The sequence below is a fragment of the Artemia sp. Qi Xiang Cuo genome, chromosome 10, assembly GCF_049724085.1.
Source record: "Artemia sp. Qi Xiang Cuo chromosome 10, ASM4972408v1, whole genome shotgun sequence".
In the NCBI taxonomy this organism is placed as follows: domain Eukaryota; kingdom Metazoa; phylum Arthropoda; class Branchiopoda; order Anostraca; family Artemiidae; genus Artemia; species Artemia sp. Qi Xiang Cuo.
Window position 1 is genome coordinate 12,570,635 of NC_142803.1, and position 13,222 is coordinate 12,583,856.

The 13,222-nt window shown below is 34.5% G+C and overlaps 1 pseudogene; it reads right to left on the reverse strand.

Moving 5' to 3' along the window:
- Positions 1–11,232: 11,232 nt before the first annotated feature.
- Positions 11,233–12,681, reverse strand: LOC148947485 (uncharacterized; annotated as a pseudogene).
- Positions 12,682–13,222: the final 541 nt, after the last annotated feature.

Sequence of the window (13,222 nt, forward strand, 5' to 3'; positions counted from 1 at the left end):
TAGTGTTTTTAGTAGGGGAGATCGGCTTTATGTCCCTATCAGGCTGAAAAACCTGTTCAGCAAACCCCTACACAAAAAAATAGGAAAAGAGAAAAGTTCAATCTTGAGATTAGTTTAAATTCGTATTACTTAGTCCAGTTTTCTAAGTTTTTTTTATAGAATATATATTTTGTCTACAAAATATTTGAGAAGTACCTTCATTGTCAAAAAGTGTGGAGCCCACTTCCTGGGTGTCAAGCTCAAGTTTACACGGCTCTGAAAGGCCAAGAAAACTACCCAAAGCAACATCGTCTCGTTTAAGAGACGAAACAAGTTTTCGATTATCACAGAGATTACTGCCCCTTGGTAAAACATCTTCAACTGATATGAAACAATAATATTAAGATACGTACAACAAATTGAATAGTAAAGCTTATCAAGCCAAGCCAACTATTTTTATTTTAAATTAAAGTATCAACAAAATGGTCCCTCAAAAGGACAGAAATGAAAGAATAGAAAACTGACCAAACAGTGTTTGGCCTGACAAATAGGCAGAATAAAATCTTAGGGTCCAGCATTGAACAAAAGGGGAATCCTGAAAGTTCTTCTAAGGGCTATGTGTTTAAAAAAAAAAACAGTTAAAAAACGTGGGCTATAAACATTTTACTAGCATATTGACTAGTAACTAAGGGACTGGATGTCCCTTTTATTTTAATTAGGTTAAGTTCTTATATACTTGATTCAAATACTCCCATTTTTGTGACTTTCGGTTTCAGAAGAAATGGACTAAACAGGACGAGAAACAGAAACAAACTTTCTACATAAATAACAGAAAACAACCACCGATGGCTATCATCGTTTACCCAACACTGTCCATCTTCCAAAGAAATGGGTAATGTTTCAATCTCTGAAACATACTAGAATATAGCACAGCCTCTCTCGTTTCACCAATATACTGCTGACCCTTAGGTACAGCGGCTTAGAAGAAAGGATTCTAGGCAGTTGCAAACAGTTTCAATCAAGCAAACCAATTCCGCATCTAAACAAAACCACTGCAACTCTGAGATCCCAAGCAATCTTCCTGTACTTAACTTTTTTTAGTTTCATAAATATGGTAAAGACAAGGTAATAGTTTTGCTAGATTGAAAGTGTTCCTTTGCTTTGATGACTTTGTTCCAGCATACCTACTCAAATACATTACAAGCAAACAGTAAATATGGCTAAGAAAAGAACAATGGATAATCTGAATAATAAAGTTCCATTTTTCAATAACTACTTCAACACATCTGATAATAATTTTCCATTTGTTCAACAGTCAATTTGCCTTCCAAACTTAAATCTTTGGGTCTTTTTCCTTCGCATTGAGCGAAAATCAGCAAAAACAATAAACAAATAAGTAAATAATACGTTGTGCCAACATCGTTCTTTACTTAGGCTGCGTTATTGTGCTGCCTATGATATATAACACAGTCTTTGCTACGAGCACCCCTGAAAATTCCCATGGTGCACCCCTGAAAATGCCAGAAAATTCACATGGAATTGAAACGGAATATAATAAAGGATAAATAAAAGAAAAGTTACACTACGGACCTTCACCAAGCGTATGTAGATTAGCAAAACTATTCGCTCAGGATGGCTGGCCAAGGGTTTGCTCTTCTTTGAGCGTTTTTTCAAAAACTTCTCTGCAAGATGGTTAATAAGGACTAATGGATCAGATATACCAGAATTACGCATGACATTAAAGCTCATCATCCTGTGTGGAAGTTTCAGAAGGAGCTTCACAAATCGAAAAAAACAGATTTTTTACTTTTGCACACTGAGCAGACAACAAGTATTTCCAAAAAGATGCTATCAGCACATCCAAATTCTTTGATAGTGGATTGGCGGCCTTGTTCAAATTAAGCAGGTCGTCAGCATATGTCATCATCAAAACATCAATCCGGTTTGAAACACAAGATGTAGCTACTTGGGATGGTGCCAATACAACGCAAATGTTGTAGATGCTCAGAGACACAACTGAGCCTTGCCTGACCCCTTTACGGACATGCACAACAGCAAATTCGACTGGATTTGAGGGTGTTATGATTTACCCTCTAAGGATATTGTACACGTAATATAGTATTCTGAAAAGGCTTAGATTTAGCCCTTCTTTATGCACTTCTAGAAGAATCTGTGCGTGTATTGTCGATTCGTAAGTCCGCCTCAAATCAAATGAGCCAATAACTAGAGGGTCCCCTAATGCCTCAGTCGCACAAAATAGCAGCAAGGGCAAATAGAGCATCAGCGCAATCGAGCCCTACTGTAAAACCAAACTGGTGGTTTGGCAATTGGCATCAGTGTCTAGCATTCAAAAACATCACAATTTCTATATCAAGTTTCGTTGTCCGCCATATTATTTGTGATGTTTGCTGTTGCATGTCTTCTAACCACATATCTTGTTGTGCTTCATTTTCGTTCATCATTGTCTTAGATCTTTTTTTCAATGTCTTTGGCTTTGGCTGTTCAGATATTCTTCTAACTGCATATTTTGTTTTGCAACATTTTTGTTTCCTATTCAATATGAAAGTCACTGTTGCTTGATCCATGGATTTTACTTTAGCTTTTCAGATTCATTCATCCTTTTGTATAATTTTTCATGACATCAGAGATACCAAAAAAAAATCTTCTTTTCAGCTTTTCCCCAGTAATTATGTTTTTGCTTTAATTAGGTGGTTACATAATCCAGTAACAGCCAGGCATATTCTATTGCATATACCCTCTTAATAATCCAAGTTTAGAGTATGCATTAGCATAATTATTGTTTTATTTTGTAGTCAAAGGGTGGCAATTTAGCAATTTCAATTGTATTGAGAAATTCTGGAGTGTATTGAATTGTGCATTTATCATGTTTTTCTTCAGTCTTAAGTCATAGTGGTGACAAATCAGCAGTTTCTGCTGAATTAAAAAACTACTGACTCGATATTTCGTTAATTACTATTTATATTTGTGAGGCTTGCTGTTGCATACTTCGTAAACACCAATCTCGTTGTGCTTTCTTTTGTTCATCGATAGCTAAAAAATTTTTCCATACCATTTGTTTTATCTATTAGAATTGTCTTCTAACCCAAAATTTCTAATGCAACATTTTTGTTTGCAGTATTATGTGATTCTTGCTGTTGCAGGTTCCGTGCCTTTTAATATAGCTTTTTAGGGTCATTCATGACCTTGAATAATTTTGCTTGCGTCATTGATACCATAAACGATTCAACCCTAGGAAAATTGCAACATGAGGATAAACAAATGTGAGGTCATTTACATGAAAAATATTTTCCAAAATTATGGCTCTAAAAACAATCTTTCTGAAACTGATTACCTTAGTATCCAGATTTTTCAGGGAGGAAAATTTTAGTGTGCCAATAAAAAAAATATAAACAGAGTCATGCTTAGGAAAAAAATATATAAATAAGTACAACGATACACAGTCGCTAACATAAAAAGAGAATATCAAGAATAATAAAAGGGACAAAAGAAAAGATCTGAAAGCTGAATAAACAAATTGAACTTAGAAAAAAAATACATGTGGTATAGTTTCAAAACCCTAAATAAAGAAAGAAATCTTTATTTTTAATGGTTCTATGGATTCTTCCATTAGATTCCCAAACCAGTTTCATAAAAATTTTCCATTCATTATGATCATCCTTTATTTTACAAAAGATACTTCCTTCAAACTCTTGTATTTTAATTTCTTTAGCTAACAACTTTTCTTCTTCCTTATTGCAACTCTTTCTTCTTCTTTCCAATTTAATTTGCAATAATGCTCAATTTCAATTTTATTTGCCAACTAACAACTTCTCGTCTTCCTCCTTCTTAACAATCTCCCCTTCCACTAGATTTTTTCCTCCCACAGGTTGAATATCAATGCGTCTGATTTTAGACAAAATGGATGATATGTCAAGTTTATGCAAATCAACTTTTCAAATGTTGAGTTTAGCATGGTTGTTTCTTATGGTTAGAATTTTGTGTAGATTTGATTTTTCGGGGTCAAATTTTACTGGTTTAGTTTTGCATGTAGGTTACTTTGGTTGAATTTAATGTGGATTTAAAAATTTTCTTTTGATGTTTATGAATCACAGAAAAAGAAGTTTTTATCCCATTAAATATTTGTAGAGGTCACTTCTTTCTGCAAATAACAATAGATGTTCATGGAAATAGAAACTAAAAGTCCTTAGAAAACTTGCAGTAAAACATCTTTTATATACTACAGTGGAGCATTCATTAACACAATATGGCAATTTTTTTTTCTTTTAATTGTAGCTAATATAGTTTTACTGCAATTTTTGTTTTTCCTCTTGTTGTAAAGTCATTTAGAAAAAATCTAAATAAACAATTATTGAAAAACAGAATAATGCAATTTAGAAATGAAGCAGAAGCAGCTCCATCAGATATAAAGTCTGACCCTCCCCCCTCCACAAACAAGAATCTCTTCATTGGTAGTAATATTTTTATCATGCTTCCACACAGGGAAGGATGAGGGAAAATTCCTCTGCCCAATAAATGGTTGTTTCCCTTAACTTAAAAACCATGAATTATACATTAAGCTTCTATTTGATTTGAGCTAAAAAAACAGCCATTTTCATCCCTTTCAACCCTTCATGGTTTAATCCAAATATATACAGATTTGTTATTTTTTTATTGATGTCCAGTTTATTAGCAAACGGCAGGATAAGAGCAGGAAGAATTATTAATCAAAGCATAGCAGCATTACTTTTATTATTCAAATAGAAATTGCATTGGATTACTTACCATTTTTGATAATAAAAGCATCAGAAGGAGTGATGAGATCGGCCATATTTGGAATTTGAGGTAGTAAGTCAAATTTAATCCTTTAGCAGCGTTAATGCCACTTATAAAATATACAACGACATCATCAACACTAGGAAAGAGTACACCCGTTTTACACAAGAGAGTGGAAGCAACAAGTCCCTAAAAATATCAAAACTATAATCAATCCAGACAAGCAAAGCCAATTTCATTGCAACAGATTTGAAATGAAGGGCTCAACTTCTTCAGCAGTAAAATTATTAGAAATAGGATTCATTTTCAAATATAAGGTGGTAAAAAAAAACTGTGCATATAAACTAACTACATTTAATAGTGTAGTTTTAAATCTTAAAATAAAATACATTATCACAGCATAATTAGAGAATAAAAAGCTGCTACAATACTGGAAAGACAGGTCCATTGATACTTTTTTTTACTCAAAGCACTAGTGTTGAGTACAAAAGAACGGGTCAAAATTAATTTACTACTCGCTTCAAATCAAACTACAGAGCTGTGGTTACAAAACTGACTGTAGACATTCTGTATGCATTTTAATAACATAATGTACGTTCTTCCCTGAATGTAGGTACTTCATTAACTCTACCCACTATAACTGTAATTTCAGTCATTTTCAACAGCTGTTGTGCTTTTGTCAACACAAATCATATATTTTCAAGTGTCCATCTCTTGCTGTTTTCTGCTTGTATGTTTTGTAAGAATCACTAGAAATTCATTGAAAACTAAATAAAAAAAAATATCTATTTATATATGGGGAATTTCAAACAATGGCCTGCAAAAAAATGGCAACTGATTGAAATTAAAAGTACAGCAATGAAATCACCATGCTTGAAAAACTCATACAGATAAATTAAAGCCACCAACATTGAATATTTTATTTTATTCCACATAGGAAACATTTTTTAATTGAAGGGAAGCTCTGCACCTCTCTTTTAAGAGGCTTAAAAAAGGGACTAACTTCCTTTGGAAAAGGGACTATGGGACTTTGAAAAACTAAAGTTGGGACTAGAAAGCATTTTCTTCTTTTGAAGAAACTCTGCATATGTACCTAACCAGATGCAGATACAAAATAAAACACCTTTAAGTAAATGGAAGATTTTTCAGTGATTGTAAGAAATTATAAGAAATTGAATAAAAAATCGAAAAAAAAACTGAATTATAAGGAATTGTTGGAGCAAAATGCTAGGAGACCTGAAAAGAGTACCAAACAAGTCTACAGGGCCAAAACACATTGCTAGAAATTTATAACCCCTCCTTATTACTATTTATAATACTAAGACCCTCTATATATATTTCTGTTTATTTTATGATTCAATTTTGAAAAATTTTCATGTATTTCATAAACAATAGAATTTTTCATTGTCAACTTCTCAAAGAACCCTTTGGACTCTTTTTATGGGAAAATCTCTGATAATTTAAGAAAGAGTTTGAGAAGAGTTAAGGAGTTTGGAGAGTTGGTACCAACAGTGGGAAATAATGCTGGGAGAGTCTTAGCGCTCAATAACTTGTAGGCTAAAATGGCATCTCCTCTATTTATCATGTAAACAAGAGTATGGAGATTCAGTTTTGATAATCTTACAGGGTAGGAAATCTCCTGCATGCGAGGTACCACTTTAGTGGTACGTCCCAGCACATCTTCAAAAATTCCCATGTCTTTTCAAAAATATGGGGAGGCAAGAAACATTCCAATTTCAAGCTTAGGATGCACAAGTCCCTTATATAAAAGATTGATGACTTTAGGGAAATAATTGGAAATAGTACATTTAATCAGTCACATGGCTGAACTAGCCCCAGCAGCAGACCTCTTAGCATCAGTGCTGAATCTTAGTTCTCTGGCAATAGTGACATCAAGATCATTTAAAGAGGAGAGTGAGTGGCCTAAGAAATAATAAGAGTGGCAAGGATTTAGTTTGCCAAAGTGAATGATATGGCACTTGGCAACATTGAATTCAAAGCCAGGCCTCAGCCCATTGACCCAGCAGATGAAGATGATTTTGTACCAGGGCATGATCTTCACAGGACAATGCTTGTCCAACAAGCTTCAGGTTGTCAGCATATAGAGTTGATTTACTGCTGATAAGGAAGGGACTACGTTTTCTAAAGAGTTAAAGAGGCTGAGTCACAAGTTCGAACCTTAAAACGTACAGGGATTAGGAGGTACAGTTGGGGGGCTGCCGCCCCCAAACCCCTCGCTTTTGCAGCCTCTTTTGTTAAGATTTTTTAATTCCTGTACCCTGCAATCAGTTGGTCGTACCAACACGAATGAAACTGTTTCACTGGCATTTTTTTTTAATCTTCAGAGAATTTGGCAATGACAATTCAGTCTGTTACAGTTATTAAATAAAAAAAAATACATATATATATATATATATATATATATATATATATATATATATATATATATATATATATATATATATATATATATATATATATATATATATATATATATATATATATATATATATATATATATATATATTTATATATTTATATATATATATATATATATATATATGTATATATATATATATATATATACATATATATATATATATATATATATATATATATATATATATATATATATATATATATATATATATATATATATATATATATATATATATATATATATATATATATATATATATATATATATATATATATATATATATATATATATATATATATATATATATATATATATATATATATATATATATATATATATATATATATATATATATATATATATATATATATATATATATATATATATATGTAGTTCAGTTAGATCGCCTTATTTTAAATTTATTCTTACTTTTAATTTCTCTCAGCAGGCTTCTTTTTCCTTAATAGAAATTTTCAAACTGAGGAAATTCACCTTGGGTGGTTGGCTTTTGTTTTTATTCCACTAGATTCCCAACCATCACGAATCCAAGTGTCATTATAGCTTCATTTTCAATCGGTAAGACTTGCTGTTGATACACAGAAAGTTTTTTTGTCGACCTTTCGATACCGGAAGTGAAGCGTCTGTTTACAAAAAAATGAAAATTGATGACTGCTTGTCTGTCCCTTATCTTGACTATGACGAACAGATCAGGGTGAAATAAAATATTTGTAGATCAAAAAATACAGACATAGGTACAAAAATACTGAATTGTACCACATTGTACCATAATTTTGTAAAATGTACCATATTTAATGGGATTGTAGTAAATTGTACCAGTAGAGGTGAAATGTACCAAAATGGTACAATTGTACCACGTTTGGCATCGCTGCCTAGATATACTAATCGAATCCTCAATTTAGAGAGACCGGCGTTAACTGGATCCCACTATTGAAGATATTCAAAAATTTTTCAATTATCAAAATTATCTCTAAGGTTTCTAGTCGAAACTTTAACAGTATAACAGTATACGCGAAGCGTAACAGGCGGAAAAAAAATTTCGGATATGGTACATTTTTTTGTCTTTGGTACATTTTTCATGCAATTTGTGGTACATTTTGTTTTGAGGTGTTGGTAACACTGATGAGGGGGTTCTCCCCTTAGTCAATACCACGCTCTTTAAGTTAAAAGTTTAAAAAAAATTTAATTAACCAACCTCTGAATCACAAAGGCCGTTTAATTAGAATAGATAGATATTTTTAAAGCATAAAAAAAAACTGTAGCGTAAAGAGCGAGGTATTGACGTGGGGGCGAACCCCCTCATATACGTAATAATTTCTGTTCGTTTTAAGTTCTAATGTTGCTTCTTACTTTCAGTTGAAAAAACTTGTTTTTTTAAAATTTAATTTCTGCTCGTTTTTTAAATAATGCTTGGAAATCCGGCGCCCCCTTCATAGAGATGTCACTTACCCCAAAGAAACATTCCACGGAAAGATTCTCCCGAGTAACCCCCTCCTCCAGCCCCCCCCTCCCACCAGAAAAAAAATTCTTCCTGAAAATGTCTTACTGGCCAGGAATGAATGCAGGCATAGAGACCTTCATCCAAAAATGTGAAGCATGTGCAAAGTTTGCAATGAACGATCAAAAGGAGCCATTTATTAGTAACCAGACACCCTCACTACCATGACAGCATACCAGCACTGACCTCTTTGAGTGGAAGAAACCTGTTATCTCATATCTGCTGACTATTACAGCAGATATTTTAAAATAGATAAAATACCAAGTCAGACATCAGCTGCAATCATTGACAAACTGAGAGCTAACTTCGCACGTTTTGAAATCCCTCAGCTGATAACTTCAGACAATGGTTTTCAACTTTTCTCTCAGGAGTTTAGACTTCGCACAATTATGGGGAATCAGTCTGAAAACCTCCAGTCCCATCTATCGAAAATCAAGTGGTCTAGTGGAAAAATCAGTACAAACTTGCAAATGGATACTAATAAAAACAAAGGAAAGTGAAAGTGACCCACATATTGCACTTCTAGAATATAGAAACAGCCCAGTTGATGGTCATGACCTGTCCAACTCCTTATGAGTCGCCAGCCGTGGTCTGTCCTACCATCAACATACCATCAGCTGAGACCCAAAACTATCCCCTTCCATACCTTTCTACAACATAGGTCAAAGTAACAGGAAATACATGAATCCTATCATGGTAAGTCCGCAAAACTACTACCTGAGCCACAACCAAGTGACCAAGTTTATGCCCAGAAGAAAACAAACAGCCCCTGAACAAAGGCAAAAACACGGAAACCCCAGATCATATGTAGTGGAGACAGAAGACGGTTCCAGACTATGAAAAAACAGAGTCCACATCTCCCAGTGTCCCTTTACCCCAGTCGAGGATGCAGTCAGGATCCCACCAATAACAGGGGACGAAAGTAGCTACACCTCAATCACCCCCTCAACCAAACCCTGCAAACATCTAAATTCTGCCAAGGCGTCTCAATACCAAGAGAAAAAGGCAAGCCATCTTCCCCACCAAGTATAGGGCCTACATCCCAAAATGCGGCTGCTACTTGCCCAGCCACAAGGACTAAACCCTCCACCACCACACCAAAGGTCATGCTGCATACCTGCAGCAGTGGAGTGATTAGACCACCCTTAAGGCTGGACATGTAAGCAGACGGCCCTAAATGAAAGGAAGGGAGATGCAGCATTGTGAACTTATCCACTTGTTTGTGCTTATATTATGCTTTGCTATTTGCTTGCGTCTGCTTATATTATGCTTTTGTTCTAGGTACTTGGGTTTTAAACAAATTTTAAACCAAAGAATTCTACAGAAGAGATTTAGGCATGCATGCAGCAATTCATTCTAGGTTGGGAATGAGCACAACTTCAGAAAAAAAAATGACCAAAGATATGTCAATTGTATGAAGAATATATAAATTGCTGGGGAAAAGACAATGTCTAGATTTTGGGAGGGTATAATCTTGAAACTCCCACCCCCTTCCTCCTGCTTATATGTGTATTAAAACACAAATTAAGAAAAAACTCAAAGCAGGTCCTTTTTTTCTCTTAAAAAGACCTATAGCCTTTGTTGTTAACCCATTCAGTAACCCAGGAAAACTATGGGTAGTTATAGGTAGCTTTTTCTATCAATATTTCTATAAATTGCCACAGAAAAAAAAATGAACATAGAAGCACAACCAATTAATTTTGAGCATACAAATTTGCAAGCTCATTGATTTACTTTGAATAGATTGTGATAGAGGAGGAGCGTGCGTAGCTGTGTTGGCCTTGTGCATGGCTATGATAAATCCATAAGAAATTCAAAACTGGGGTAGGAGATCCTTCCAAATCATCCCTACTCCCCTGACCTTAGACTTTTAAAAGGTTGGACCTCTTAAAGAGACTCTATGCAGAAAACATTTTTGATCCAATGTTGACTGAAAGAGCATAAGTTCTTTTAAAGAATTTAAGAGAATCTAAGGAATTTGACACCATAGGCATACACAAATTAGAATAGTGGCTGGACAAGTTTATAAATATTGCTCAGGACTGTGTTGACAAGTCAGGGCTGTATTGACAGTCAAGACACTCAAGACACAGTCAAGACACTCAAGACAGGGCTGTATTGCTCAGGGCCAAATTTTTGAAATGATTAAGTAAATCATTTCTGAGCTACAGTAGTTTGTCTTGTTATTTATTGAATAGCCAAGCAACATAATTTGGAAGGTTTTGCTGTTTGTTGTTAAAGACTTTAAAATGTAGACTTCCACACAACACTCACATAATATCATCTTCCTGTTCTACCCTTAAACCTCTTACTATTTGATTAATTTGACTGCTGACAGTACATAATGACTGATCTGATATTGTAAAATCGTTGTATTTGAAAATCTGTGCCTTAACTATGATGTTCTTTCAGGAGATAAAGAACTACTGGAATTTCTGACAGAGGAATTGAATTGAAATGGATGGTTGCTCCTCTCTTCCTGCAAGGACTCAGGAGGCTTCTTGTAATCACTATACTACTTGGTTTACATAAGATGTATCCGATTAATATCCTTTAAAAACTTGCATATCAACTTGATTCCATCAGCACAGTCATTGTTCAATCCCGCTCCACTTAGTATGTCACTACTCTGTCGAATTCTTTTTTCTCTAATAAACTGTCTAATATTCTTCCTCCTGTCTTCTGTTCCAGTACATTCGAATAACAGATGTTCTACCGTTTCCTCATTTCCACAAAATGCACCTTCATTATAGAAACGGGCTCTATATTTCTGAATTCCTGCATGACCTGACCTTAGTCTGAATATCACCCTGGCTTCAGATTTACTTAGCGGTCCATATATTTTCTTTTCAAATTGCCTTTCCTTCTTTTGTATAACTAACATATTTGTTGAGAACGCACGGCTGTCCTTGAATGTTTTTATTCTCAATTTCTTTATCACTTCTCCAATTTGATTAACCATCTTGGGCGTGATATCTCCAAATGTTTGCCCATCTTCTGTGGATGCTTGTTTTGCAGCAGTGTCAGCCATTTCATTTCCATTAATGTTCGCATGCCCCGGTACCCAATCCAATGTGATGGTTACTCCCTTTTTCAGTAGTTTCTGTAATTCTTTATGGCAAAAGATCACTTCAGGAGCTACTTTATTTGCTAGATAAATATTCTTGATTGCCTCTAAACCACTTTTTGAATCCAAACAGATTATGTATTTTTCGCCTGTGGGTCCCAAATCTATTATGTATCTCACTGCTTTGACTATTGCAACTACTTTTGCCTGCAAAACTGTAGTTGCATCACTTAATTTAATCAGTTTAACTATATTCTTGGAGGGAATTACAAAAGCAGCCCCCGCTCTATTATCCACTTTGGATGCATCTGTGAAGATATCCAGAGTGTCAAGATATTGTATTTCTTTTGTCATCTTGAATGATTGATCATAATCTAGATTATCCCCCTTTCCAAATTAAGTATTGCACTGGTATGGTATGGATTTCCACTGAGGAGTAATGAACATATTGGACACTCTCAACATTGATGTCAACTGACAATCCATTTGAAACTCTTCCGTTATCTTTTTTGCCCTCACAATAATGAATAGTTTCTTCCATGAACACCACACCCTTCCCTCTTTTAGCATTCTTGATTTAATTGGATTTGACTGGTCAGATATCCATGTCTTCCGTAAAAACTTTAATGTTGCTATGTCTCTCCTGCTACCTAGCTTCTCAATCCCACTTTCTGATTTGAGAAAGCTCCGTGGAGTTGTCTTTCTTGCTCCAAAAGCTGTCCTTAAAGCACTGTATTGAATAGTTTCCAGCTCCTTTAACAAGGACTTAGACGCTGCCATATAAATTATTCCTCCATATTCCAATTTCGCACTTATGTATTTTATATAAAATTCCATCAAAAAGTCGGGCTTTGGGCCAAAATTTGCTCCACATAACATTTTCATAATATTTAACCTTTTGGCACATGTTTTCTTTAATTGTCTCACATAAACTTTAAACGTCAGCTTTCTATCAATGGAAATTCCAAGCCATTTAAATTGGTTCACGGATTCAATTTGTTCCCCATTTAGAAAAAGACAAAGATCAGAATACTTTTTTGTTTGAGTGATTACCATTGCTTTGGTTTTCTCCACCGAAAACTGCACACAATTTTCCATAGCCCGCGTTTCCATCAACTTTATTTTCTCCTGGGCCACTCGTTGTCCCTCCTCAACACTATCACACACTATCCACATTGCATTATCATAAGCGAAAATCTCAGCTCGATCCCCTCCTGTATCCAATGGTATGTCAAATTCACTTATATTGTAATAATCTGGCCCCAATAAGGAGCCTTGTGGTACGCCACGTTTTCTCAGTACCTTTCTTTCCGAATATACTTTACCCACTTTTACTGTCACTTCTCGTTCACGTAAATAATAATAAGAAAATCTTAATAAACATCCTCTAACCTTTGCTGCAATCACTCCTTCTTGTATATTTCGATGAACCACACTATCAAAAGCA